Here is a 24,718-nt window from a genome sequence, read left to right on the forward strand (position 1 = left end):
GATGATCAAAAGTTTTCTTGAAATATCCAATGTTTTCATACCTTGTCAAAGGTATTGTACTATTTCACGCTTTTCGGCAGCAGAGAGATGCTTTTTCTTTCCCATATTGCTTGAAACCTGTGGCCTGCTTAATAATGTGGAACGTCCTTCTTAAGTAGTTTTCCTTTGATTGGGCACACCTGGCAAACTAATTAATACAGGTGTCTGAGATTGATTACAATGATCCAAAGAGCCCTAAGACACAATACCATCCATGAGATTCATTGAAAAACTAATAATTAAATGTTTATGACACTTAAATCCAATGTGCATAATAATTTGGAACACTGTGTAAATGCACACTATACCCCTCAATAAGTTCCTTGAGGGGTGAAGTTTGCCAAATAAGGTCACTTTTGGGGGGTTTCCACTGTTTTGGCACTACAAGACCTCTTCAAACCGGACATGGTGCCTAATAAAAAGGATGAAAATCAAAATACACTACGTGCTCCTTTGCTTCGGAGGCCGGCGCTTCAGTCGATTATCACACTAGGGCCATATGTGGGATATTTCTCAAAACTGAAGAAACTGGGCAATAAGTATTGAGTTGCGTTTCTCTGGTAAAACCTGTTTTACAGAAGAAAAAAAAAAAATGTAATAAAAAGGATTTTCTGACAAAAAAAAATGAAATTTGTAGATTTCACCCCAACTTTGCTTTAAAGAGGCTCTGTCACCACATTATAAGTGTCCTATCTCCTACATAAGGAGATCGGCACTATAATGCAGGTAACAGCAGTGCTTTTTATTTAGAAAAATCATCTATTTTAACCAAGTTATGAGCGATTTTAGCTTCAGGCTAATTACTTTCTTAATGCCCAACTGGGCGTGTTTTTACTTTTGACCATATGGGCGTTGTAAAGAGAGGTGTATGACGCTGACCAATCAGCATCATACACTTCTCTCCATTCATGTAATCAGCGCATAGTGATCTTGTTAGATCAGTATGTGCTGTCACTTACACATTAACGTTACTGAAGGGTCTCGTAAATTACATATTCTAAAAGCTGGACATGGGCGGAGCCACTAATGAAACTTTATGAAATTCAGGATAGCAAGGTAAATGAAGAAAACACTCACCAAGGGCAAAATCTTATATTCTCAAATGATTCGTACAAACAAAAAGGTAAAGATGCATTTTGATTGAAGCTCTGTAAAGGGCTTGCCTTAAGTAAGGAATATGGAAATCCTAGATAGGATGGAGCCTCCTGCTCAGAACCCCCTCTACTAGCCAGTGCAAAGAGTCAATGGAAAATGTAAAGCTCAAGACCTGGAGCACTCAGCATAGCCACGTCTAATATAGTTGCCCATTTATTGATATGTGGCCGCCCATAGCCAGGGTTTCAGATGAGGTGATCAGTGGTTTTAGATAGAACAGCTAAGTATAGCATTGTGACCAGGGAATTCTATAAATATCAATTCATTTAGTAGTAATCGATTGTATTCTTTAGAAGTGTATATAAAGAAAGTGACTTATTTTGTACTGATCCCTAGTCCGTCCATATTATAGTCCAGAGCTGCACTCATCTGCATGGCAGCCTTTTGGAAACAATTGAACATTTGTAAAAATAGTGTTCAAAGTTGGACATGCACTGGTTGGATTCACACGGTACAGAAATGCTGCAAATAATCTGCAGCGTATCGGGAGCGTTGCACGTTTTTGTTGGCGTATTTTGCGCTGTCCACATCTGCGTTTTATCAGTTTCTCTTCCTACATAAAATCATAACGAAAACGACGGAAGTGCCGGATCTGTCACATGACACACTAACCGTGCCCGAAGGAACCATTCATTTAAATGGGTTCCGTCATTTTACTGCACAACCACAGTGTTACCAAAAAACGAACTGCATGCTGCGCTATTTATCGCAGGTTTTGCCAAAAATCCCTGTCTAAAGTCTTCAATTGCGAACACAGCCTAAGGCTATTAAAATTTTCAACTCTAACCAAATGTGCTATTTAAAGAGGAAGTGAAGATTAATTTTGTTTTTTAACCTCAGAAGGATCCAAAACGTATACTGAGAAAACACATCCCCATACGTTTGGATCCATGTGCCGTGAACTTCCATTTTATAAAAAATAAATAAAAGTGTACAGTATATATTGGAATACTTTTTTGTTCTAAACTTATACAGCCAACTGTACAACCAAACAGCGTTAAATCGAGCCTTAATTAGGAAAAAAAAAAAAAAAGCGCTTATTTTTCCATGCACATTAACAAAGCATCTTTCTCTATTAAAAAAAATATGAAGGCAGGTCTGATCATGACGCACTGAACAGTAGACATTTTTAGAAAGGCACAAATAACTAAAATTAGTTTAAGGCCCATCAATCATCTTTAATGACATCTATGCTGAATGAACTTCTAGAATGCAGAAGCTAAAATATATACTCCTACCGTGCACGGTATGTGCCTTAGGCCTAATGCACGCGACCGTGGTTTTTTTGTTCGTGTGCCAGCTGCAATTTTGCAAATAGCACATTGACCCATTCACTTACATGGCCCCATGACTGTAATGTTCACGGATCTGTGTGGGAGCAGTGAGTCCGGGCAGCAAAAACTCAAGACAAGTCTGGAAGTCTTCTGGGACGGCGGCGGCATACGGGTTGCCATCCGTGTTAAGTCCGCAATAGCGGATATGTTGCCAAGCGAATCATGTGATTCAGCGATCAGGTGACCTACGATTCACACTTTCCCTGAATTTTATATATTCCCTACATGGCTCTCTAATGTGAGCTGACAAATGCCAAAAGGGCTGACGGGGCAAAGTGCTCAGCAGAGCAATCAAACTCTTGTTGTAGTAAACTGGGGAGTACTTAACATCTGCAACTCAAAACTCCTTAACCCCTTAAGGACGCAGCCTAGTTTTGGCCTTAAGGCTCAGAGCCCATTTTTCAAATCTGACATATTTCACTTTATGTGGTAATAACGTCAGAATGCTTAAACCTACCCAAGCGATTCGGAGATTGTTTTCTCGTGACACATTGGGCTTCATGTTCGTGGTAAAATTTGGTCGATATATTCAGTGTTTATTGGTGAAAAATTGCAAAATGTAGAGAAAATTTTGAAAAAATAGCATTTTTCTGAATTGAAATGCATCTGCTTGTAAAACAGACGGTTATACCACCCAAAATAGTTACTAGTTCACATTTCCCATATGTCTACTTTAGATTGGCATCGTTTTTTGAACATTATTTTATTTTTCTTGGACATTACAAGGCTTAGAACATAAACAGCAATTTCTCATATTTTTAAGAAAATTTCAAAAGCCTTTTTTTTTAAGGTACCTCTTCAGTTCTGAAGTGGCTTTGAGGGGCCTATGTATTAGAAACCCTGATAAAACACCCCATTTTAAAAACTAGACCCCTCAAAGTATTCAAAACAGCATTTAGAAAGTTTTTTAACCCTTCAGGCATTTCACAGGAATTAAAGCAAAGTGGAGGTGAAATTTGCAAATTTCATTTTTCTTGCTGAATTTCAATTTTATTCATTTTTTTTCTGTAACACAGAAGGTTTTACCAGAGAAACACTACTAAATATGTATTGTCCAGATTCTGCAGTTTTTAGAAATGTCCCACATGTGGCTCTACTGCGCTCGTGGAATAAAACAAGCCCTAGAAGCAAAGAAGCACCTAGTGCATTTTGAGTCCTCTTTTTTATTAGAATATATTTTAGGCAGCATGCCAGGTTTGAAGAGGTGTTGAGGTGCCAAAACAGTAGGAACCCCCAATAGTGACCCCATTTTGCAAACTACACCCCTCAAGGAATTCATTTATGGTTGTTGTTACCATTTTGACCGCACAGTTTTTTCACAGCACCTATTTGAATTGGGCTGTGAAATTAAAAAAATGTCATTTTTTCCAATAAGATGTCATTTGTGATCAAAATGTATTATTTTCACAGGGAACAAAATACCCCATTTTGTTGCCCAATTTGTCCTTAGTGTGGCAATACCCCATTTGTGGTGATAAACTGCCGTTTGGGCTCATGGGAGGGCTCAGAAGGAAAGGAGCGCTGTGTGTTCTTTGGAGTGCAGATTTTGCTGGTTTGGTTTTCGGGTGCCATGTCGCATTTGCAGAGCCTCAGAGGTATCAAAGCAATGGAAAGCCACCAGAAATGACCCCATTTTGGAAACTACACCCCTCAAGGAATTCATTTATGGGTGTTGTGACCATTTTGACCCCATAGTTTTTTCACAGAACTTATTTGAATTGGGCTGGGAATGAAAACAAAATTATTTTTGCAAATATGTCGTTTTGGCTGAAAATTTCTTATTTTCACAAAAAACAAAATACCCCATTCTGTTGCGCAATTTGTTCTGAGTGCAGCAATACCCCATTTGTGGTGATAAACTGCCGTTTGGGCCCATGGGAGGGCTCAGAATGAAAGGACCACCATTTGGCCTACTTGGGATTTTCTAGTGCGAATCTTGTATGCAGAAGCCCCTGAGGTACCAGTACAGTTGAAACCCGCAAGAAGTGACCCCGTTTTAAAAACGACACCCTTAAGGTATTCATCTAGAGGTGAGCATTTTGACCGGAGACCTACACCCCATAAACTGTAATGTGGGTTCTCCCGGGTATGGCAATACCCTAGATGTGACTGTTATCAGCTGCCTGGGCACACAGCAGGGCTCAGAGGGGAAAGACGAGGGGGGATAAGCTGTACGGGGGGCGTCAGGGTAAATAAAATTGGGGTAAATTATAAACCAAGGGATGTATGATAAATTTTAAAACACTCTTTCATACAGAGCTCTGGTTATTCGGGACACGTGTCACATTGATATATTGTGTCCTTCCTTATCCTCCTCTTATAGCAGACTTTGCACCTCTTTTGACTTTTTCCCTTCTTGCCAGTTTGGGGAACTTCTCCTGGAAAGTGTTGCCGCCCTGGTACGATGCGTGTGGCCTCGCTTCCAGAAGTACTGGGTGCCCCCCCTTCTTGGTCCCTAAAGATTAGGTTCTTGATAATCACCTCTTGAAATTCCAGGAAAGTTCCCGTCTGGCCTGCAAAACGAAGTAGCACGTACGCATTGTACAAAGCCATCTGTATGATGTGCCCGGCCAGCTTCTTATACCCCACCGCATGGCGCTGTAGGGCTTCAGGATTTGATCTTACAAGTCCATCCCTCCCATGTACCTATTGTAGTCCAGGAAGCAGTCTGGTTTGGGGGTGGCCTTTCCTTCATATATCCTAAATTTGTAGGTATACCCTGATGCACTCTCACAGCTTATACATCTTCACGCCATACCTTGCCCTCTTACCCGGCAGGTACTCGCGGAATTTAACCCTCGCTTTAAAATGTACCAAGGACTCATCAATAGAAATACACGTCTCGGGGGTGAATGCTTGGGAAAACCGGGCACTGAAACGGTCTAATAGGGGTCTACGTTTATACAAACTGTCAAAACTGGGGTCACCTCGGGGTGGGCACGGCTCATTATCAGTATAATGTAAGAAGCTAAGTATTGCCTCATTTATTTATTTTTTTAGGTTCCAGTTCAGTTCTGAAGTTGCTTTGAGGGGCCCATATATTAGAAACCCCTATCAAACACCCCATTTTAGAAACTAGACCCCTCAAAGTATTCACAACAGCATTTAGAAAGTTTACGGACCCTTTAGGTGTTTCACAGGAATTTAGAGAAAAGTAGGTGTGAATTATTTTTTTTGTCAGAAAATCCTCTTTATACCATTTTTTTTACAACACAAAAGGATTTATCAGAGAAACGCAACTTAATACGTATTGCCCAGATTCTGCAGTTTTGAGAAATATCCCACATGTGGCCCTAGTGCGGTAATGGACTGAAGCGCCGGCCTCCGAAGCAAAGGAGCACCCAGTGGATTATGAGACCTCTTTTTTATTAGGCACCATGTCCGGTTTGAAGAGGTCTTGTGGTGCCAAAACATTGGAAACCCCCCAAAAGTTACCCCATTTTGGACGCTAAACCCCTTGAGGAATCCATTGTAGTTTTCTTGGGGTGCATGCAGCTTTTTGATCAGTTTTTATTCTATTTTTAGGTGGCGTGGTGACTAAAAAACAGCAATCCTACTATTGTTTTTTTATTCAATTTTTTTTACAGCGTTCACCGTGCGCTATAAATGACATTCACTTTATTCTGCGGGGCGATACGATTACGGCGATACCAGAGGTTTATAGTTTTTTTTTATGTCTTATGGCGTTTGCACGATAAAATACGTTTTGTAAACAATCATTCACTTTTTGTGTTACTTTATTCTAAGAGCCAGAACGTTTTTATTTTTCAATCAATAAAGCCGTGCGAGGACTTATTTTTTGCGTAACGAACTGTTGTTTCGATCAGGACCATTTTTAGGTACATGCGACTTTTTGATCTCTTTTTATTCCATTTTTTGCGAGGTGAAGTGACCTAACAATTGTGATTCTGGGACGGTTTATTATTATTTTCTTTTACGGCGTTCACCGCGCGGGATAAATAACGAAATAATTTTGTAGTTCAGGCCGCTACGGACGCGGCGATACCAATTATGTATAGTTTATTTGTTTATAGATTTTTATTAATAATAAAGAACTGATAAGGGAAAAGGTGGGATTTTTACTTTTAATACTTTAAAATCTTTTATTTTCTTATTTTGACACATCTTTTTTTTTTTACTTTGTCCCACTAGGGGACTTGAGGACAGGAGGCCCTGATCGCTATTCTAATACACTGCACTACATGCGTAGTGCAGTGTATTAGAACTGTCAGCTACTCACTGACAGCAAGCATAGTGGGTCCTGACTTTGTCAGGACCCACTAGGCTTCCGTCTATGGCATAGCCTGACGCCATTGTTTGGTGTCCGGTTGCCATAGTCACCATCGCCGGCCGCTATCGTGTAGCAGGCCGGCGATGGCAGCTTAACCCCTAAAAAACCGCGATCTCTATAGAACGCGGCTTTTAAGGGGTTAATCAGCGGGGACACAACGATCGGTCTCCGCTGTAGGAGCTGTGACAGCTGCTGTACGAGACAGCAGCGTCACAGCTCCTGTATGTGTCGGGAGGACGGCCGAAACGGCCGTTACTCCCGAGACTTACTATTCCGTCATGGAGCGCGAACAGGGTGCTTTCCATGACGTAATAGTACGTCACTGAGCGTTAAGGGGTTAAAGTCTCTTTGAAATGTCACAAGTTTTATGAAATGACTGACATTTAAGTACCTCTCTCAGCGCTGCCTCCAGATTTATGTGGGCTCCTGGGAAATAGACACAGCAGGCTCCTTTATACGTCAGCCTCTCTCTATATGGACCTGTTCAAATCAGCGTTGCTTTTCCGTTCATGGGTTCCGTTGCAGCTTTCCATCGGAGGAACCCATGAACGAAAAGGAAAAAAACGGAAAACATAGCTTCTGTTTGCATTACCATTGATTTCAATGGTAATGCTTTTGTTGCAAACGGTTACCATTTGTTCCGTTCCTTTAGCGGACACAATAGCTTAGTTGACTGCTATTGTTGTAGTCTAAACCATTTGCAACGGAAGCATTATTATAGAAATCAATTGTAATACAAACGGAAGCTCTGATTCCCGTTCATGGGTACCTCCCCGAGGGAAAGCTGCAACGGAACCCATGAACAGAAATGAAACGCTGACGTGAACACAACCTAAGGCCTCATGCACACGACCGTGATTTTCGGGTCGGCCGGCAGCGGACTGTCAGCCGCGAGCCGCCCGCAAATCGCAGCTCATGCACATGGCCGCTGCCATTATTTTCAATGAGTCCGGACCGCAGAATACGGCCGTAATAAGACATGTCCGTTCTTTCTGCGTTGCGGGCTCCCGGGCCATGCACGGACCGTAAAAACTACGGTCGTGTGAATTGCCCCATAGAAATGACTGGGGCCGCAGTTCTCTTGTGGATTTTCGGAGGAATTGCGGCCGCAAAAGCACGTTCGTGTGCATGAGGCCTAACAGTTTAATGTTCACATGTGGCTTTTTTCCCCCTTTTTTTTTAATGAATATATTTATGTCTTTTTACCAAAGAAAAATTGAGCGAAAATGAGACATTTTTTAAAATTTGCATGGTAAGTGGGTCCAAAACATAGCAGAGGTACAAATCTTTCCATTATACTTAATTTTTATCTTTTACTCCTAGTTTTGGCTAACACATACTAAAAAAACGAACCAAAACACACCAGGGTAAGGGTATGTGCACACACACTAATTACGTCCGTAATTGACGGACGTATTTCGGCCGCAAGTACCGGACCGAACACAGTGCAGGGAGCCGGGCTCCTAGCATCATACTTATGTACGATGCTAGGAGTCCCTGCCTCGCTGCAGGACAACTGTCCCGTACTGTAATCATGTTTTCAGTACGGGACAGTAGTTCCACGGGGAGGAAGGGACTCCTAGAGTCGTACATAAGTATGATGCTAGGAGCCCGGCTCCCTGCACTGTGTTCGGTCCGGGACTTGCGGCCGAAATACGTCCGTCAAATACGGACGTAATTAGTGTGTGTGCACATACCCTAAAAGTGACCTGTATTCTGAAATTGCGGTTCAGGTGCGTTCAAAGTTGCGCGGAAAAAAAAAAGGGAAAAAAGAAATAATGGTTTTCCATGCAATTGTAATTGTTAGACTGGAGTCACACGAGCATGTTCGGTCCGTAAAGGACGGAACGTATTTGGGCCGCAAGTCCCGGACCGAACACAGTGCAGGGAGCCGGGCTCCAAGCATTATAGTTATGTACGACGCTAGTAGTCCCTGCCTCGCTGCGGGACAACTGTCCCGTACTGTAACCATGTTTTCAGTGACTGCATGCCATTGAGCGCCGAGGGCAAAAAACGCAGCAAAATACGCTTTCTCTGCTTCACATTGATGTCAATGGGAGGTCAGAGGCGTAAATGCCCGAAGATAGGGCATGTCCCTTCTTTTTCCCCCGAACCGGTTTTTCCACTCACAGGAAAAAACGCCTCCCATTGAAATAGATGGGAAGCATTTTGGGACGTTTTCCAACACTGTTTCCGCGTAAAAAAAACTCTGTGTGAACTGGCCCTTAGAAAGAAGAAGGCAGCTACATGCTGCCAAGCTTGTAAAAAAAAAAAGCAATCCCACCATTTGTTTTTACGCAAGTTACAGTATTCACCATAACGAATATGATGTATTTTACACTAAATAGGTCTATGCTATTTACGGTGTTGTGATGTGTATTTAACACCTTCCCGACCGCCCACTGTCTTTTGACGTCGCTGCAAATCCGGCTGATGAGCGCTCGTGTGAGCACTCATCCTCTAAGCAGGAGCTGTTACTAACAGCTCCTGATCTTAGAGCAGCCTCCTGAACACAGCTGGGGTCGGCAAACATTCGGACCCCAGCTGTGCAACCCTTTGATTACCGCGGTCCGTGACCGCGGCATGATCAAAGGGAATTTCCCTCTTTGATCGCATCACCGGGATTCCAGTGATGCGATCAAACACCGGGGAATCCCTCTGCAGTCAGTCCTGGGGACCTACAAAGGACCCCAGGGCTGTCTGTTCCGTGTGCCTGCTGTTCGGGCACACTATGTGCTGCCCGATCAGCAGCCTGCGTCATAGTGACAGTGTAATGTATTAGCGTACAGAAGTATGCTAATACATTACAAGTAAAAAATAAAGTTACAAATAAAGTTATCCCTTGATGGGATTAAAAAAAAAAAAAAAAAAAGTAACAAAACAAATAAATAAAAAAAGTGCCAAAAAGAGTCTTTATTTTGCATTAAATACATTTTATTGCCCCTACACTAAATAAAAACAAAAAACCTACGCATATTAGGTATCTACACGACCGTAATAACCTGAATAATTAATCTAACGGGTTACTTAGCGTGAAACGTGAACGGGATAAAAACCCCAAAAAACTATTCCGAGAATCGCTTTTTCCTATATTCACGCCGTAAAAAAAAAATTTACACCCCCAAACTGTGGGAAAAATAAAATAGTATTTCTCTCGCATAAAACAAGGCTTCATACAGCCACGTCAAAGAAAAAATAAAAAAAAAAAGTTATGGCTGCTGAAACGTAGAGGCAAAAACAGAAAAATTTAGCTGGTCATTAAGGTCTTTTCAGGCCCGGTCATTAAGGGGTTAATGAAATGTATGAAAAAAAAATGTGTTTATTGTTATCTTTTGGCACAGTATTTTTTTTAGAAACATGAACTTTAACTGAACATAATGAAAGAGGTATTGTCATCTTATAAAGAGATGGCATATCCCTAGGATATGCCATAACTTAATGGCCAGTGGCAGTCTCACCTCTGGGACCCTCACCGATCAGAATGAAGGGGCCACAGTGCTGATTTAGGGCAGTGTCCCAGTCACTGTTTTTCCCTGCATAGCGGTGTCCCGGCACTATAGCCCCTTCATTCTGATGACCGGTGAGGGTCCCAGAGGTGAGACTGGCCATTAAGCACTATAGCCCCTTCATTCTCTGGATGGGTGGGGGTCCCAGAGGTCGGAAGCCAACCAGTCAGAGTAATGGTATATCCTAACAATATGTCATGACTTTATAAGATGGGAATAACCCTTTTACATCCCTTTTTTGTACCAGCCTTCACACACAATTCTTAGGAAAAACATAGTATTTTTGTTCATAGATAGGCAGTTTGAAAAATACTCCTTTGTGGGGCGCTCTCGTGCAAGATTCTTAAATGATCCACCATAAGTAATGGAAAAAATTATTATTTATTCGTATACATACATAAAAATACTGGTGCTACGCGTTTCAACCTAGAACGGAGGTCTTCGTCAGGCCTCTATTTTTTCAAATACTTATGGTGGATTATTTAAGAATCTTGCATGAGAACGCCCCACAAAAGGAGTATTTTTCAAACTACCTATATACGAAGTATCGGACCAAGAGGGAAATCTCCATCCACGGAGCCATACACCCAGAATACGCTCCGGAGGCCTGGTTGGAGTGCCGAAAATAAGGGTACAGCATCCCAATCTGCTCTAAAGTCTAGTTGTGCCGACGATCACACACACCTCGATAAGGTGAGTCAAACCAGATTCACTTATCTTTTCCACATATTATCCCCGATGGTATTAACTTAGAGGAGTGTCGTTCTCTCGCTTTGTTTTTCTATAAAGCATAGTATTTTTGTTGTGCTTGGCTGTTTTTTTTTCTTAAAGCACAGCAAGGGACTGGTTTTGACAACTCATGTAAAAAACGTGACTAAAAAAAACACCCAAAAAACCAAAAAGTGTGGTGTATGTGGTTGGTTTGAGTTTCCTTGTGTAAAGTTTGTTTTTCGTGCAAACAATAGTGCATTGTTCCCGCGATAAAAACAGAAACTTAGGCATTACCATTTAATTAAATCAATGATAATGCAAATTGAAGCTATGGTCTCCGTTTGGCTTTCCGTTTATGGTTTCCTCCGACAGAAAGAGATTGAACGGAAGTCCGACGCTAATGTGAACAGGTCCTTAGGGGGACTTTATCTCCCTCCCTGTAAAGTACATTCTGTCTACGAAGAATCATACTGGGAAGTTTAGCGATTTGTCCATCCCGGTAAGTGTTTTAGTTAAAGAGGATTATAAGTGCCCTGTCTCCTACATAATCTGATCGGCGCTGTAATGTAGATAACAGCAGTGGTTTTTATTTTGAAAAACTATCATTTTTGAGCAAGTTATGAGCTAGTTTAGTGTTTCTCAATGGACAACTGGGCGTGTTTTTACTTTTTACCAACTGGGTGTTGTACAGAGGAGTGTATGACGCTGACCAATCAGTGACCAATCAGCGTCCTGCACTTCTCATTGTTCCAGCCCAGCTTCTGTCACTGCACAATCACACTGTAACAATGGGCTGGAACAATGAAAAGTGAGTGACACGGATTGGTCACCGTCATACACTCCTCTGTACAACGCACAGTTGGTAAAAAGTAAAAATACGCCCAGTTGTCTATTAAGAAACTAATTAGCATAAATCTAAAATTGCTCATAACTTACTCAAAAATGATTGTTTTTCAAAATAAAAACCACTGCTGTTATCTACATTCCAGCGCTGATCAGATTATGTAGGAGATAGGGCACTTATAATCTTGTGACAGAGTCTCTAAGGCCTCATTCACACGGCAGGGTTTCCCGGCCGGCACCCGGCTGCATTAGGAATAATAGACCCCTAATGCGGATATTCACACGACCTATTTTTTGACGGCCGGGGAATTCGGCCGTCAAAAAATAGGACATGCTCTATCTTCGCCCGGGTACCCGGCCCCCATAGAAGTCTATGGGGCCGGGTATTACACGGCCATCACCGGAATGTGTTCCGAGTGATGGCCGGGTTTCCCGGCGCTTGCGCTCTATCTCCTCCTCCTCACAGCGCAGAGTGCATGTGAGGAGGAGGAGTTGATGCCATTCTGACGAATGGCATCGCTGCACACTGTGTGGCAGGGCCGGGGTGTACAGCAGGTGGAGGGAGCGCTGCGCTGGCTCCCTTCCCCTGCTTGTTAAAATCACCCTGGCCCGGCGACACCTCCGATGGCGCCGCTAGCAGCTGCTGCGGCTGCTACTACTGTAGCGACGCCACTATAGCAGAGCGGGGAGGTATCTCCCCGCTCTGCTATGTGCTAGCCGCACTTTAGCTCCTTGAAGGAGCGGAATCCCCGTGTTTTCGGGGATTCCGCTCCTGGACAGAGCGCTTGATGTCTCTGTCCATATCTGGGCAGTGACATCAGGGGAAACTCCTGAAGCGGAATCCCCGAACACATGGGGATTCCCCTTCAGGAGTTGCCACTGATGTCACTGTCCGGATCTGCCCGGCCCGGCACGGATGCAAAACTTTATGCAAACCGGCCGGGCAGAATGGCCGATTTTACCGGCCGGCACTGGGGCTCGGGAACGACCCGTTCGTGTGAATCCCGCCTAAGGATTGTTCTGACCTTAAAGAGGCTCTGTCACCAGATTTTGCAACCCCTATCTGCTATTGCAGCAGATAGGCGCTGCAATGTAGATTACAGTAACGTTTTTATTTTTAAAAAACGAGCATGTTTGGCCAAGTTATGACCATTTTCGTATTTATGCAAATGAGGCTTGCAAAAGTACAACTGGGCGTGTATTATGTGTGTACATCGGGGCGTGTTTACTACTTTTACTAGCTGGGCTTTCTGACGAGAAGTATCATCCACTTCTCTTCAGAACGCCCAGCTTCTGGCAGTGCAGATCTGTGACGTCACTCACAGGTCCTGCATCGTGTCGGCACCAGAGGCTACAGTTGATTCTGCAGCAGCATCAGCGTTTGCAGGTAAGTAGCTACATCGACTTACCTGCAAACGCCGATGCTGCTGCAGAATCATCTGTAGCCTCTGGTGCCGACACGATGCAGGACCTGTGAGTGACGTCACAGATCTGCACTGCCAGAAGCTGGGCGTTGTGAAGAGAAGTGGATGACACTTCTATACACAACGCCCAGCTAGTAAAAGTAGTAAACACGCCCCGATGTACGCACATAATACACGCCCACTTGTACTTTTACTTTTCAACACGCCCAGTTGTACTTTTGCAAGCCTCATTTGCATAAATACGAAAATGGTCATAACTTGGCCAAAAATGCTCGTTTTTTAAAAATAAAAACGTTACTGTAATCTACATTGCAGCGCCTATCTGCTGCAATAGCAGATAGGGGTTGCAAAATCTGGTGACAGAGCCTCTTTAAAGAAAAAAGGTTCAACTGTACAGCAAAACAATACAATTTTTAACCTTTAGCTACAATAAAGCATTTTACACAAATTAGTGTTTAGAAATGTCAATCGTGGCTCACTTTAAAATAACACAAAGGAAACAAAAAAAAACATGGACAAATTTTTAAAGCTATCCAAAACATAAACCTGTCAAATGTCTACCGAGACGACACTTCTGGAATACACTGGCTTGATAAAAACCTATGTGAATGTTAAAGTATACATTTCTACCTTTCTCTCTCATATACAGACATCATACACATGATCAAAAGTGGTGTGAACAGTGTACAAGTGAAAGTGTTTTAAGGCCGGGTTCCTACAATGCGGAAAAAAACCGCAGCGTAAACTTTAATAAATTGTCCTGCAGTGAGGAATTTAATTCCACAGCATGTCAATTTATGCTGCGTTTTGTTGATTTTCTGTTATGGGGTTTTCCCCATTGAATTCAATGGAGATGCAAAACCCAGAACAGAAAGCCAAGTGTTTGCGACTTTTGGCTGCAGCGTCATCATAGGAGGCCGGACTATGCGCAGAGTAGACCTAAGGGGTAAGTATGAGCTCTTTTTTCCACAGCAGAAATTCCGCTCGAAAAACCACACCACAATGCGGTGCGATTCTTCGGACTAAATGCACTGCGGGGGTTCCAGGTCAGATTAGCTGCGTGATTTTTACGCAGCATATCCGACCTGTGGGAACCCCTCGTAAAGCCCCATTCACTTGAATGGAGTTGAGCAGCAAAACGACAACCCAAGGACAGCTGTGGTGCTTTTTTGGGAAGAAAGCAGCCATGTTTTTATAATTCTGGACAACCCCTTTAACAAGCAGTTCATATATCTTAACCAGGCATGCCCTGGAGATGAAGTACAGCAGAATCAAATCTAGGACCGTGTACACTTAGAATTAGGGATGTCACAATACCAGAATTTGGACTTCGATACCGATACTTCGTTTAGTATTGCGATTTCGATACCAATTCGATACTTTGCAAACAATAAAAAAAACAACAAACTCATTCCGTTTTCTGATGTGAGGCGCGAGGTGTGATGAATTTTGAATGTGCCTCACATTAATAGTAACTAACCCCATCATGTTTCTCATAACGGGTTAATGTGTAAGGAACATGATGGGGTTAATTACTATTAATGTGAGGCACATGGTGGTTAAATTTATTGCACCTCGTGCCCCACAATAAGTGATAGAAAGCAGTGTTTATTTCATTTTTTTACAACGTACACATCATAAATGATGCAAAAAAATTGTTGTGAAGGTTATTACGGCCACGCCAATACCCAATATGTGTGGATGTTTTATGTATTGAGGCTTATTTTAATGTTTATTGTAAAAAAGGTGTGTATTTATTTTATTTATTATTTTATATGTTTTCACTTTATTTTTAAACTTTAATTTACTGGCATAGATCTATATGCCAGTACATTAGCCTTCGTACGGAGAGTACACAGGCAGTTGTTAGGACATACCTAAGTATGCCCTAACAGGAAATATGGTAAGACAGCCCTGGGGTCCTTCAATGGACCCTGGGCTGTCTGCCCATATATGGTATGTCCCTCAATCGCGTCACAGGAATTCCCTGTAACGCAATCCAAGGGGCATCCCCCCCTTCTCATTTTCTCCTGAATGCTGCAGTCCGCTGTGATCGCAGCATTCAGAATAGCGGCGGCGATGAGAGGTTTCTCTGATCTCCGCCAGCGGGGCTGCGGCTGTGTAATACAGCCATTGCCGCGCTCCTGACAGGAAGTGCGCGCGCGGTCAGCATAAGGAGATGCGGCCGGCGCTGCACTAATGAGCGGCGGTTCAGGCACTGAGGACAGAACATGGGGGTGTTTTGTAGTGTGCCCGCCATGTTCTGTCTTCCATGCCGCCGCTCATTAGTGCAGCGCTGGCCGCATCGCATCATCCTGACCCCGCGCACTTGTTTTCAGGACTCCGGAGCGGGGAAATGGCTGTATTACACAGCCGCAGCCCCGCTCTCATACATTCATGTGTTACTATACTTAGCTGTGCGGCTGCGCAGCCAAGTATCGAAACACATGAAATAACGGTATCGAACCGTTTGGGGGTGCAGCGTATCGAAACAGTATCGAAGTTTCGTTGCATCGTGCATCCCTACTTAGAATATGTTCAGGCTGAAAAAATATGTGGATTATTTCAAGAGAAAACAGCCTCTAAAAGCCAAGAGCAGATTTTCAAAGTTTTGTTTTTTTGAAGTGCATTTTGAGACGTATTATGGAATCGTTTTTTTAAAGCGTCAATGGGAAATCGAAAATATCAGTTTGTAAAATGCTTAAATAAGCAATTTTTTTTTAGGAGGTTCTTTTCTTTTTTAATTCAGCATTGTAAAAATACGCCTCATATTTCCCATTGTAAACATTTGTAAGCTGTTTGCAGGTATATTTCAAGCGTATTTTGGTTCGTAATGTGCTTTAGGCTGGGTTCACACGACCATGTTACGTCCGTAATGTACGGAACGTATTTCGGCCGGAAGACCCGGATCGAACACAGTGCAGGGAGCCGGGCTCCTAGCATCATAGTGATGTACGACGCTATGAGTCCCAGCCTCTGCGTGGAACTACTGTCCCGTACTGTAATCATGATTACAGTACGGGACAGTTGTCCTGCAGCGAGGCAGGGACTCCTAGCGTCGTACATCACTATGATGCTAGGAGCCCGGCTCCCTGCACAGTGTTCGGTCCGGGTCTTCCGACCGAAATACGTTCCGTACATTACGGACGTAACATGGTCGTGTGAACCCAGCCTTACAACGCGAAATACAGCTGAAAATATGCTGCGTGAACACGGCCTACAAGTTTTAGCAAAAAAAGGTTGTTGGACAACGGCCAAAAAAAAATTACCCTAACAAACTACCTTGGCTGTTAAACTTCCAGTCCTAGTACATAAAATTGAACGTATATTGTCATGTGACCACACAGCTGATTTTATCCGCTGCAAAGTGGCCTGAAATCTACATATATCGAGGTTTGGCTGGTGATTTCGATGCAAATTGCCACAGAAACGCAAAAGCGATCCCTTATAGAGCAGGCTACAGATTTTAAAATTGACAAGGATTTTTTCCGCTGCAAGTGCATTTAAAAACCTCTTTCACGTGTATAGAACTGCACTTTAATAGCAGATTTAAAAAAAATCTTCAACTATTCAACTGCCCAGGCACAGGTCTACAGGTTTCAGGGATAACTTCTATTGTTCGTTCATGTGACATAACCAGTCCCTTCTATAAATTAAAAAGTTAATTATATGCCTGATGCAAAGTGAAGTATGTGCGTCTCCAAGTAATGCATCGTTTCCTAGCAGGGAATCCATGCAGCTGTTAAACAGTATATTAACTAGTGCAAACATGTCCACGTAGCAATCACAAATGCCAGTCAACAGTTTGCACATGGGAACCGATATTCTGTAGGCAAATGTAAGCTATAGAACGCACCTAACCTGCACTGGGCACCCACCTCCGCCAAAGATCCTTGGCATCATAGACATTTATAATGCCAGGAGTCTGTGCCTTCCCGCGGAACTCCTGTTCAGTACTGTATCATTTTGTTCAGTATAAAACAGCAGTTCCGTGAGGAAGCACAGACTCCTAGCATCATAAACGTCTATGATGCCACAAGTCCTGTTCACCACTACACGCGGACCGTTTTTCAGGCGTCGAGAAATCGGTGGGATCTTTTCTATCTCTAGAGATAATGCTAACCCTGGGTCCTGGAGAATAGGAGTCCCCATAACCTCTGAGAGTAATTGAAAAATGCTGGTCCAGAAGGTCACCAGGCGGGGACATCCCCAAAATATATGATATAACGAGCCCTCTTGGCCGCAGTTACGCCAACATAGGTTAGAAGTTTGAGGATATATCATCGCCAATTTGGTCGGAGTATAGTACCATCGTAACAGAACCTTGAGGAAAACTTCCAAGAGGTTCATACAAACTGAGGATTTCAAAGTCACAAAATGTTAACTTTTGATCGGGTCATCATGATCGCAGCGATACCATGTATGTTTTCTCTTTTAGATTTTAGAAAATAAAACCACTTTATGGAAGAGATGTTTTGTTGTTTATTTTTACTGTGCAATATTTTTCTAGATTAATTTAACTTTTTTTTAACTGTATTTAATTATTTTTTTCGTCTCCCTATGGTACTTCACAATGCGGCCTTCTGAATGCGGACATAATGCTTTGGTATACTCAGTATACTAAAGCATTTTTGCCTGTCCGTTTTTTAGGAGGTGCCCCTGGCACGGCTTTTTACGCATACAGTCATGTTAGGCCCATGGCTGCCATGGAAACCCATTGAGCCCTATCTTCCGCAGCCCCATAAAAATGAATGGAGTAGTGGCAGAGAATGCGCAGTACCGCCACATTCATACGATGCTCCTACGAACGGCAAGGTAAGCCCGCTCGTGATCAGTTGGAGTCCCAGTGGTCGGACCTCCACCGATTAGATATTTATCGCCTATCCTGCAGATGGGTGATAAATACAGATTTTTGGGAAAACACCTTTAACCCCTTCCCCCTGCATGCATTCTGGGCCATAATGACCAAGCATTTTTGGTTTTAGTTTTTCCCATCGTAACATTCGAAGAGCTATAACTTTTTTATTTTCTTGTTGACATGGCTGTATGAGGACTTTTTTTGCAGGATGAGTTCTATTTTTCAATGGCACCGTTCTGGGCTATGTAGAATTATTTTATAAACTTTTTTTTTGGGGGGGGGGGGGGCGGGGATATAAAAAAAAAAAACAGCAATTTAGCCATTGTTCTATGCGTTTTACATTTACGCCGATTACTGCACGGCGTAAATAACATGCTACCTTTATTCTATGGGTCGGTACGATTACGGCGATACCAAATATGTATATTTTTTTAATGTTTTACTACTTTTGCAGAATAAAAACACTTTTGAACTAAAATAAATTTTATTTTGCATCACCGCTTTCCAAGAGCCACAACTTCTTTATTTTTCCGTCAATGTCGCCATATGAGGGCTTGTTTTTTTGCAGGACTTCATTGCTACCATTTTGGGGTACATGGGTCTTCTTGATTAAACCTTTTATTATTAATTTTGGGGGAAATGGGGAAAAAAAAATAGCAATTTTGGAGTTTTTTTACGGGGTTCACCTTGCGGTTTAAATAATATGCTAACTTAATTTTTTGGGTCATTACGATTGCGCGGATACCATATACGTGTCGTTTTTATTTTATTTTTACACTTTTACAAAAACAACCTTTTTTATGGCAAAAAAAAAATTGTTTTATTTTTTTAATGTATACCTTATTAATTTTTATTTCACATCAATTCTTTTTTCAGTCTCACTAGGAGACTTCACTATGCGATCTTTAGATTGCAGATATAATGCTTTGGTATACTTTGTATACTAGAGCAATATTGCCTGTCAGTAAAGAACGGACAGGCATCTATTAGGACGTGCCTCTGGCACGTCCTAATAGGTATATAGCCAGGGCAGACCTGGGAGCCTTTGTTAGGCCCCCGGCTGCCATGGCACCCCATTGGATGCCCGCAATTGCATTTGTGGGCCACCGATGGCTGACAGAGGGAGCTCACTCCCTCTGTAAACTACAAATGCAGCGGTCACTAATGACTGCGGCATTTGAAGGGTTAAATGGCTGCGATCTAAGTAAACTGATCGTTACCGTTTGAGCAGTAGCCCGGCTGTCATCATACAGCCGAGCCCCAGCCTGCACGGGAGACCCGTGTAGGAAGTTGATTAGTCCGCCTTGAAAAGGTGGTTGCCTAGAATAAAGCCCATTAATGACCGCTGTGACAAGGCATATCAGCAGTCATTAAGGAGTTAAAGGCTGTGGTCGTTATTTAAGGTGTTAAACTGCCAAGATAGGAGGTTACCGATCCTGGGCCATCGCAGTGTGAGCCCATCTGTCAGTCACAGCCGGGCCCCCCACACAATCCGTGTCACGTACGGAATACAGGAAGATGTACATGAAAATGCATTAAGGGGTTAACATGGAAACCAATGGGCTACGTATGCCAGTGGCATACATCAGAGCCTTGGGTTAGATGTTTACGTTGGGCAATACTCCTGATGTATACATCTGATGGAAGGCTTTAATGCAATGTGAACAGAGGCTTATTGATATATTGTATGTACGACAGTCTCATACAAACTGCACGCCCCATAGAATACACCTGTCAAGCTACAAAAAGTTTTCCGTTTTTGTTGAAATCTTATTATACTTGTTCTCCGGTTTTGGCTTACAAATACTGATACAGACCAAAACACACAAGTGTAAAGCAAAGGGTTGTCTGGTTTAATAAAAAAAAACTAAACTTTGAATTCTGCTTTTAATAGAGCAGATCCCCCATTCAGGAGTCACATCTATAAGTCAAAAGCAAAGAGTGGCTACAAAGAGTCTCTCGCTCTGGAAGACACTGACAATCTACGGACGTCAAAGGGAACTGTATGCTGCTCCTTTTCCCTTGTGGTGGAGCTGCAGGGGAATTGAGCACTTGCTGCCACGTTCCCCCATAGATCAGATCACAATTGCTGGGGAAATCTCAGCAGTGGGACACACTGATCAGATAAATTGTCAAGGGACACATTTAACAAAAAGGAATTATTGAAAGTAGACAATCCCTTTAAGAATGCCATAAGCAATTACCGCACTACTAGCTGTAGAACTACAACTTCTAGTTTGTCAGGGGGGAGACCAAACCAAATTCTAGTGAAGACGACAGTAAAAGTTGCCAAGCACCACATGGTGACTTCTCCCGATATCCATAGGCCTCAGAGATTCATTTCGTCCATACTCAATAGCTGGTTGTAAATTCAGTGAATTACTGAATCGGAAGTTCCCATATTTCTCTTTACCAGAGAGTTCACCTATATTATGCATACTCCACAATCTAAAGATTTTCTCATGGAACATTGGAAAGAACATGGGGACAACTGTTTTCTGGTGAATGTATGCATCTCATTTCAGGACACATTGTTACACATGCACACCAATGACCAGTACCAGCTCCCGTTATGGGCCAGTGTACGAGCGCTGCGGCCCTTTTAAAACAGCCGATTCGCGGGGGTGCCGGGAGTCGGACCTGAGGATAGGCCATGAAGTTCTTAAGACTTTAAATGGGTATCCCCAGAATCGACAATTATCACTTATCCACAGGATACCACCGATCGAGAGAACTGGAGTCCCGTACCACCTGTTCTTCCTCACTGCTCCATTCATAGTATATGGGAATGATGGAAACAGCCAAGTATAGTCATTTGTATAGACATTGAATGGAGCTGCAGACGCATGCTCAACTGCCGCTCCATTTAAGCTCATCCTCAGTGCGAGGGGGTGCAGTGAGGATTTGGGGTACAGGATCTCTGGTATCACGATCGGTGGGGGTCCCATCGCTCAGACAATTATCACCTATGTGGTGCATAGGTAATAATTGTTAATATTGGGCCAACCTCTTCACCACTAGGGAAAAGCTGGTCAAACACACGATACAACTTTCAGATGTACACTTGTTCAGTCAACAGCTCTTCCTCCCGACCACCATAAAGATGCACACTCAATGGGGAGAAAGAAAAAAAAAAAGTTGCTGCCGGCTCCCAAAGGGACAAAAAAAAAAAGTGTTGGGACATGTTGAAATCCAACAAGTCTGAACCTGCTCTCCTCCCAGACACAATTTAAAAAAAAAAAAACTATATTAGAAAAATGTTTAGAATGACTAAACATACATTTAAAAAAAAAAAAAAAAAAAGGGGCGTACAGGCGTAAAGTCACAGTTCTCAACTGGAAGAGAACTTTAAAGGGGCTGTCGGATGAAAATAAAAACGGATTACATTTTCTTTTCTGAAATTTAGAAATTTTGTAATATACTTGCTTTTTCCAAACACCCAAGGATCGCTGATTTTCAGTTCCCGTCGCATGGACCCGGAAGTTTGTCTGGCTGTTCCTGTGATGACGAAACAATACAGGCTCCAGGGATTTTTTTTTCCCCAACACATTTGGAATTCACCTAAGGCAGGGTACACACTGCGTTTTTGTTGCATTTTTAGGCTAAATGCACACAATGCGTATTACGTGCGGATTTGCAGCGTAATTTTTCCAGCGGCAAATCCACAGCGTTGTAACAGTACCGGCAAAGTAAATGATTTCAAGAAATCTTATCTACATGTTGCATAATTTTTCCACAGGTAAATTGACCTGTGGTGTGCATTTTAAAATAGTTTTCCATCTCAGAACTGTATCTGAAAAATGCATTGAAAAAAATAAAATAAAAAAAAAAAAAACACGCACCAAGACCCACATCTTAAAATTCGCACCAAAATGTAAAAAACCCACCTCAAAACACATCAAATGAAGTACAGATTTTACTTGCGGAGTTACCCGTGGTTTTGATGCAGATTTCCTTCACTAAATTACACATGTGCATGTAGCCTTTTTCTGTTTTGGTTGATGATGAACAAAAACCCGCATGCTAAGGCCCCATGCACACAAGCATTTATTTCCATCTATATTGACGGATCAGATAATTACAGATGAAATTGCGGACCCATTCATTTCTATAGGCCACAGACACCCTTCTAAATATTTACGGATGTGTGTCTGGGCCGTAGAAACTATCCACAAAATATAGAACATGTCCTATTCTTGTCCGCAACTGCGGCACGGAAACGCCCATAGAAGTTTATGGGCGCTTCCACAATTGCACACGGCTACGGATGTGCATCCATATTTACGGGTCCTTATTCGCGGACAGTAAAAGTCCTTACGGACGTGTGCACGAGGCGTAAAAACGCAAATTGTGACCCCGGTCTAACACCTCCTTCCCATGAAAGTGTCCCCATAGTACACATGTACGCGTCTGACATGGGAAAACAAGGCCGTGTTCACATCCGTTTTCTCCTTCTCATCACGTTTCCACTGCTTTTTGACAGTCAAAAGAAGGGCGTAACAGTAGCGCGCATGCTTTCTATCCAGAGAAAAATAGACAGTCCAGGGGGGAGGGGGAGGGGTAAAAAAAAAACTAATGGGTCTGTCAAAGTGGTCACAGATCATGTAAAAATGGAAGCCACGACAACGATGTAGACGGCGATCACATAGGGGACAGAGACTGATCTCTGTACTGCGCTGCGGTCTACGTGTCGTCATACGTAACAGGAAATAGAGGGGTAATAACAGTTTTACCTACAGACATAAGACACTTGATTGACCCTTTCATCCTGTAGGAACATTGCAATATGTATGATCTTTGGTATACAATACAGAGAATTATAATCTTTAAAAAAAAAAAAAAAGGATAATGTATTTATATTGTTACATAGAGAACACTGATACACTTTACATTAACATGAATCATTAAGGCCATGACCTACTATAGAGGAGTCTATCGGCCATGATAAGGTTTGATAGACCTGGCCTGAAGTGTGTGACCTCTCAGCATGTCAGGGGAGGGGAACTAAGGGCACTTACCTAACAGCACAAGTTAAAGTGGCCTCCTCCCTACACAGCAAGCGCACGTTGTCTGTCTCTTTGCCTGTCACACTAGGGCGCCTTTTGACGCCACACGGAGGGAGGCAACCGCCGCGTACATCTTGGGCCAAACGAAGGTTAAAACGAACGCCTCAGTGAAGAAGAAGCCGGGAAAACTGTCGCGATATTATGTCGTATTCACAGTCTCATCGTGACTGACAAGCATACACAAGGCCTCACAACTGACATGACGTTTTACCGGCCATTCAACGAGCACGACTCCTTTCCTCCAACGACCGAGCGCAGCGGCGTGGGGGATGGGGCGAGATAACGCCGTCCTATCATTGATTGGAGGAAAACTGAAATAAACCCACATCTGATTGGTCAAACACCATGTCCGTCAAAAACGACGTTACCGATTGCGGCGCTCGTGATTGGCTGTCGCTTTTAGAAGTTTGTACAGCTACTACCGTACTGCTATTTTTTTACTGTATTTGCTTGGACTATGCGTAGCGTAGAATTACACGATACTTTACGTACAAATAACGATCGTAGCTTGGGTTTTGAAGCCAAAAATGCGAATAAGCGCTGAATCAAGTTATTGCCGTTAAAGACGTAACCAACCTTGTTTGTCGCCGAGTAGGGCGGTCTTCTGAGTTTGAATTTAGATTGGTTAAGGTAGTCTGATTGACAGGCAAATAGACCAATAGTCTTTAGAGGTAGGCGCAAGCTAGAGTGAGAATCAAGAAACGCAGAGTGAATGTTGTTTTCCTCAATGCGAAGCTTTGGAGTGGAGGGGGGGGGGAGGCGAGAAGCCCGGATGTAACATGAGATCATCACTGGCCAATGAACAGCTGGGGTGACGTCATCGTCTTCGCCAAAACATCTAGCTTGGCCTGTGTCAGGCAGAACATGGGCGTGGAAAAGACGGAAAGTGAAGTTTGTTACCAAAGCTTGATGACGTAATGTGTTGTGGAATCATTGTTATTGTGGGAGACGTCAATGGTTTATTCATTAGGTAGAGGTGCAACAATCATTGTAAAATAATAAACATTTATAGGTTTTATGTGGGTCAACATCAAAAACATAATTAAAAAAAAAATACATATCCTAAGATTATAGGTCACAAAGTGAAATCCCATACACAGAATCAGGCCGGTCGTTGATGACTGTAAGGGTATGTTCACACGGCAGCCTCTGTTACGGCTGAAATTACGGAGCTGTTTTTGTCAGGTCCGTAAATCAGGGAAGCTCCTTTCTCCCTGTTCATTTTCAGGAGAAAACAGCTCCGGAATTTCAGACGTAAAGGCATGTGCAGGCGTTTTTCGCTGCGTCCATTACGGACGTAATTGGAGCTGTTTTTCCATGGAGTCAATGGAAAACAGCTCCAATTACGTCTCAAGAAGTGACATGCACTTCTTTGACGCGGGCGTCTTTTTTTACGTGCCGTCTTTTTTTTATTTTTTAAACATTCTTTATTTTCGGGTATTTTTCAACATAAAGAAATCATAACAAGCCAGAAATAAACAGCAATACAGG

At 42.7% G+C, this 24,718-nt stretch overlaps 1 protein-coding gene across 4 annotated transcripts in view; it reads right to left on the reverse strand.

The window, feature by feature from the left end:
* Window positions 1-23,954, reverse strand: part of PPM1B (protein phosphatase, Mg2+/Mn2+ dependent 1B) — a 49,496-nt gene extending 25,542 nt beyond the window's left edge. For 2 of the 4 annotated variants that reach the window (XM_075863227.1, XM_075863228.1), the window contains exon 1: window positions 23,180-23,518. The gene's annotated coding sequence lies outside the window, so the exon portion shown is untranslated. Of the gene's footprint in view, window positions 1-23,179; window positions 23,520-23,803 lie in introns of those variants that run through there. The other 2 variants (XM_075863226.1, XM_075863225.1) reach the window with 2 other exon arrangements.
* Window positions 23,955-24,718: the final 764 nt, after the last annotated feature.

Source organism: Rhinoderma darwinii, chromosome 4 (genome assembly GCF_050947455.1).
Source record: "Rhinoderma darwinii isolate aRhiDar2 chromosome 4, aRhiDar2.hap1, whole genome shotgun sequence".
NCBI classification, from domain to species: Eukaryota; Metazoa; Chordata; class Amphibia; order Anura; family Rhinodermatidae; genus Rhinoderma; species Rhinoderma darwinii.